This window comes from Populus trichocarpa, chromosome 7 (genome assembly GCF_000002775.5).
Source record: "Populus trichocarpa isolate Nisqually-1 chromosome 7, P.trichocarpa_v4.1, whole genome shotgun sequence".
Lineage (NCBI taxonomy): Eukaryota > Viridiplantae > Streptophyta > Magnoliopsida > Malpighiales > Salicaceae > Populus > Populus trichocarpa.
In genome coordinates, this window is record NC_037291.2 from 12698501 (window position 1) to 12704748 (window position 6248).

Genomic DNA, 6248 nt, shown 5'->3' on the forward strand with positions numbered 1-6248 from the left:
AATTTTTTTATATGAAATACCCTAGCACCGAATTTTCAACAACCCTCCAATCATAGTTATTAAACCTGGACCGGCCCGACGGGTCGACCTGGTGGCTGGGCTAGTTTGGGTTTGTCAAAGAACCGGTCGGTGCAACGACCCAGCCAAACCCGGTCGACCCAGAGGGTCGACCTATGACGCAGGCGAGACCCGGTTTTTTTTTTTTCAAATGTGATTTTTCTCCTATACCCATTTTTTTTCATATTTTTTTAGTTGATTATTAACACTTTTTAAAGTTCACTATATAAATATTAGAAAAATGTTTTATTTTTTCAATGTGGGATTTAAAACCCTCTAGTATATATACTCTATGTTTAAAAAAAAAAGTTATTTTTCAATGTGGGATTTGAAACCCTTTCGTATATATACTTTATATTTACAAAAAAAAGTTATGTTTTTTCAATGTGAGATTTAAAACCTTTTAGTATATATACTCTGTGTTTCTATGAAAAAAAAATTATTTTTTCAATGTGGGATTTGAAACCCTTTCGTATATATAATATATGTTCATAAGAAAAAATTTATATTTTTTCAATGTGGGATAAAAAAAATTTTAGTTTAAACACTTCAACTTAATAAGATAACATAATATCTTTTTAATATGAGATTTGAAGCTATTTAATATTTATACTCTATGTTCACAAGAAAAAAAGTTATAGTTTTTTAATATGGAATTTGAAACCCATTAGTATATATACTTCTACGTTCCCAAGAAAAAAATATTTTTTTCAATATAAAATTTTAATCGATTTAATCGGTTATTTTTCATGGTTTAATTTTTTTAATTTTTTAATTTTTCATTTTGTTTACTCACCGTAATATACAGGCCAAATGACAATGTTTTTTAAAAAACAATTAGAAGGGGAACGACGCAACTTCCACCTTTAATATGTTTTTTTTTTTTAAAAAGAAGGCCTAGCCTATAGGGAATGATTTGACGTCTACATCTAATTTTCTTTTAAAAAAAGTTTAGCGTGTCGGCAATCACAAGCCTTCATCCCTTTATATTTTAATGTCTTTTTTGTTATACAACCTTTTTTATATATATAAAAAAAGCCTGTTTTGTTATTTAAATTAAAAAAAAAATAGACCTTTAATCTCATCTTGTCCTTTTTGTTCTTAAAAAAAAAACAAATTCTAAAACATTTCTAAAGAAATTAAGCCTTTATTTCAATATATCACTATCTCAAATTTTAAAATAGATATTTTTTTTATTATATATCAGATTTTTAATTTATAATCATTTTTTTCTATTGAAAAATATATTAGCAAAGCATGAATTGTTTTTTACATTAAAATAAAATAATAATGCTACCGGAGGTGTAGCATGCCCAATGATATAGTTTAAACAATTTCTAGCTGATCATAAGGTGGAACAATTAATTAAAAAGAATGAGCATTGCAAAAACTTTTAATGCTAAAACGTTCAACATTATCAAGATTTACTGCTTCTTTTTAATTATTATCACTGCGTAATTACTAATATATTACTGAAGTTTATTTTAATTTTTTTAATATATATCTTTGTTGTTATATATTTTTTTTTATAAACGATGATCACCAATGCGTTGATGCTAGTTTTTTTTAAAAATCTTTAAGCAAAATTAAAAAATCAACTTTGCTAATTTTTATATATTTTATAGTAACCAATTTGTATAATAAAATAATTATTTTAATATTCAAAGCTTTGTTTAAGAAATATATTGATGAATTTAACAAATAATTTAATTTCAAATAAAATACTAATAATAATTTGTATAATCTTGATACTATCAACTAAAAAAACTTAAATATTTTATTTTGAATAAAATATAAATACTAATCTGTCATTATCAGATAAACAAAATATAAAAAAAACCTTACATATTCCACGTGACAAAACTAGAGTCAAGAAAAATACTTAGAAGTTAAAAAAAATAAAAGATAAGTTTTATAATTTAAGGGAGTGTCTTTTTTTCCTGCGTGGTGGCTGGCCTTTAACAATAAGGGAGTTGCTGGAGAAAGAGGGAGGTTGTGAGGGTTTTGGTTTTTTGTTTTTTTTTCGTTTTTTTTCTGCGTGGTGGTGGGCCTTTCTTCGCGTTCCCAAATGCTGCCTAAAACTTGAATGCATGTAACTGTACTAATATGGGCTTTTTGTTGAGCTGGGTTTACTTTGTTGGGCTTTAAAATGTCTTTGTTTGTCTAAACTCAGGCCTTGTGCCAATATGGTTCATTGGACTTGGGATTGGCCCAGCTTGAAAGCAGGACAATTTTTTTAATTTTTTTTTAATATATATATATATGTGTGTGTTTAAAATATAAAAATATTATTGGATCTGAAAAAAATTGTTCTTGAGGTGTAAATGTCGAATTTGCTTAACTAAGAATAATAATAATAATAATCATCCTCAAATTTAATTAAACAAACTAATTCAATATTAAAGAATCCCAGTTAAATTTAAAAAAAAGAAGAGATATAACGATAACTGAACTTTAATAATTTGAAGTATGTATATGTATATTAAATAATAAAATGATAAATATTATTTATATATATATATGTGTGTGTGTTTTATTTCAATATTAAGATATGTATATATTATATTGTATTAAAAACATTTAAATATTTTAAGATATGAATAAGCAGATGGTGTATTTGCAAAAACAATTTTCTTAATTAGTTGGTTTGGAGACCCTGTGACAATTAAATTAAAGTGCAAAGGAGGAGATATATCTGAAAAAGTAGTGATGAAGCAAGAAATGAAATTAAAACAGAGAGCAAACAAATGGGAGAATGGTAGTTTCGTCCTTTTCTTCGCAACCGATAGACTCAGGGGCTCGTAATGAGATACTATTAAATATTATTAATTAAATATCGTAATGGTAGTTTCGTCTTTAATGTCGATGAGCTACTATTAAATAAATATCATAACGGCGTGATTGTTATTATTTGGATTAAAGCGATTTGGAAGGCGTGCACATATTTAATTATTAATTAACAAAAACGGAAGAAAATTGTATTTTAAAATTACATCTTCCCATAAAATATTATTTATTATAATAATATTATTTATTAAAAAGTTTATGTTTTTTTTTTAATATTTGCCTTATTAAATATTTGCCTTATTAGAGATTTGACAGAAACTGAAAAGGAAGATGTTTTTACTATGCACCACAACACAAAATACTATTTATTATAATAATTTTTTTATAAAAAAATTATGTTTTCTCTCTAATTTCTTTTCTTAATATTTGGCTTATTAGGATTTGAGTTTCATAATTTGTTATGATTTACTTTCTATATTGTTTTCTCAATCTCATAATTTATGTTGCGGTTTGATGAGTTAATTCGGTTGCCTTAAGTTTTTTTTTTTTAATTGGTATTTTTTTTTTAAATTCATCATTCAATATTTGATTGATAAAAAATTAAGTTTTATTATTTGTTTTGATTTGCTTTCTACGAGGTTATTCTAGTCTTATGATTCGGGTCACATGTTGCGAATTAACCCGGGTAGGCTCTCATCGTTTTATTGTGTCCTTGTTAACAAAAAACTAAAAGAGGTGATGTTGCTGTGCACCACCTTACAAAATATTATCCATTGCAATAGTATTTTTTTAAAAAAACCAAAATAATTATGTTTTTCTTTTTCTAATTTCATCCTTTAACATTTTCCTCACCTCTCGACCCGATTCCTTACTTGGTCTGGATTTAAAATTAAACCGCATAGAAGCTGTTACGACATAACCTAGTCGACTTGATGAATCTAAAGACAACACAAATAATTGGTAAAAAACATGGTTCGACTTAAAAAAATTTAAGATGGCTTAAAAAAATATTGTGTGGTCGACATATTGGATCAACTTGGACTTCATGATTTAACCCGCTAAATTCACGATCCAGGTGGTGGACTCCATTGAGTTTAAGAATTTTGTTTTTTTTAACTATTTTTGCTTAATCATAAAATAAAAATGCCTATAAAATTGAGCACAATCCAAATATCGATATGTTTATTTCATAATACGATAACTTAATTCATATAAAGAAAATTGAAATAATTTTTAAAAACAAATTCAAAATCAAGCAAATAATGAAGGATGAAGTTGAGAAAAGAAAAACAAAAATGAATGAAAAAAGAAAGAGAGGGAAATACAAAAAAAAAAAAAAAGTAGAGGTCATCTCCTTCACTATTTATATACCCTAACTCTTTTAGATGTAAAAGGAAAAGACAAATAGATCGATGTTTAATCTTGAAAAATAATAATAATTAGAAAAATATCTGTACAGATCTTGTCTGATTGAGAAGTGGATTTTTAATCTCTGCATAATCTTTTTGAATTTGAATCTTATAAAAATTATTATGAGAAAACAAAATTTTATGAATAAATCAATTTAAATGTAAATGACCTTAAAATATGAATGGAAAAGAATTTAATTAGTCCGATGTGCAAAAACTTGTTGGAAAATTCCCTCATTTTACATAATTAAATACCAAAATTCTAAATACAAACATATATATAACCTTTTCATTTCAGTATATTTCTTATAGCCCAATTCATTCAGTATATTATTCACTGCTTTGACATAGAATATCTAGTTTTATCACCACATCCGTCTCTATATATATCCAAAGATTATGTTCATACCGTAGGAGGACTTAGTGATCTTCTTCTTTTTCTTTTTTTTTAATAACGTGGGTATCCGGACCAGCTTGTGCGTACCTCGACTAATCCCACGGACCCTGAAGTTAACGACCATGTAAATCTTCAGTGGTCATCATATTAGCAACCATAAAGCTCGAACCTGAGACCACAAGAAAAATAAACCCCTTAATCCCAAGCTTTTACCACTGAGCTACCTACAAAATAGTTAGACTTAGTGATCTTTAATTTGCAAAGAAGTAAACCTCCTACAGTACTAAACTTGCCTTTGTATCATATGGTAAATCTGTTGACGGCTCTCTAGAGATCAGTTTCCGTCGTCCATCAGAACTGACAAAAATGATTTGTGTCAATGCATGTTTACTCCTGTTAATCTGATATTGAACTTTATGATATTGTCTTGATTAAGCTTGCGTTAGCCAAAGTTGAGAAATGAACATTGCGCGTAGAAAATGAGCTGGGAAAGATTTAAAAGGGAGAGATTCCAGATTAGATTTTACTGGGAAAGCTGGATATATTCATTAGGATAGCCAGTTGATAGATTTAATGTTTAGAAACTAGCTAAAGATTTTCCATAAGCATACAAACTTGTTTCAAAATTTTTGAAATAATTTGATCGGTTTTGTCTGAATGCGCAATTATGTGGTTTGGCTACTAGTACATGGATCACATCCTCCCTTTATATCCAAGAAAAAGCCCCAGAATCCTCTTAGGATTCTCATATATCACGATCATCGATCACATGTCCATTAGTTCAATAATTAATGATAATGTCATTTATTTTGATCTTGTCATGGTAGAAAATTTTTTCCTGCGAATCCGCCAACAACAAGACATGGCCCAGGATTAATAGAATCTTATTCACGTGCATGGCTTATGTTCTTCCACAACTTAAGAAGAACATAGCATTAACTTGTGGGGACAACATAAATGTATATGTAGATAGGGTTGAAAGAGCTTGAAGTTGAAGGAGACATGCAAACCAAATATATGTGAGAAAAGTTATACAAGCTAAGTTTGTCCACTTTGCAAAAAAGAAAAAGAAAAAGAAAAAGAAAAGAAAAAAAGATTGTCAGCCCACGTGAACCCCTTTGGATTTTCTTGGTTCCATGGCCCCCTTGGGCTGGCTTTCTTGAGGAACTGGAAATGTATAAGCCAAGTTTACTAACGTCAGGCAAACGAAAGATGGGATTTTAAGTGTTTTATGATGTCATTTCCTAAGATTTGGGATGCTGTGGTCTTTTTAGCTCGTGGAATAGCATATTCCATTCCCTACAATTATTTCTCTTCAGTTTGCATTATTAATTCTTTTGCGTTTTGATTTAGCCTGTAACTCGGGAAAATGAGAGATTCATCAATCTATCAACATGTCTTTTTGGCTGTGTTGAGGTATGCGTAGGAGTGGAAATTAAAGAGATATATACTTGTATATATATGAGGTTATGGACCCATAATACAAGATATGGAAAATCAGGAGTTTAAACTTTTAAATTGAAAGTGGTTTCTGTCATTTTGTGTTATTAGACTATCGGTTCTTTCGTGCGAAACCCACGGGGTCATGCAGATTCTTG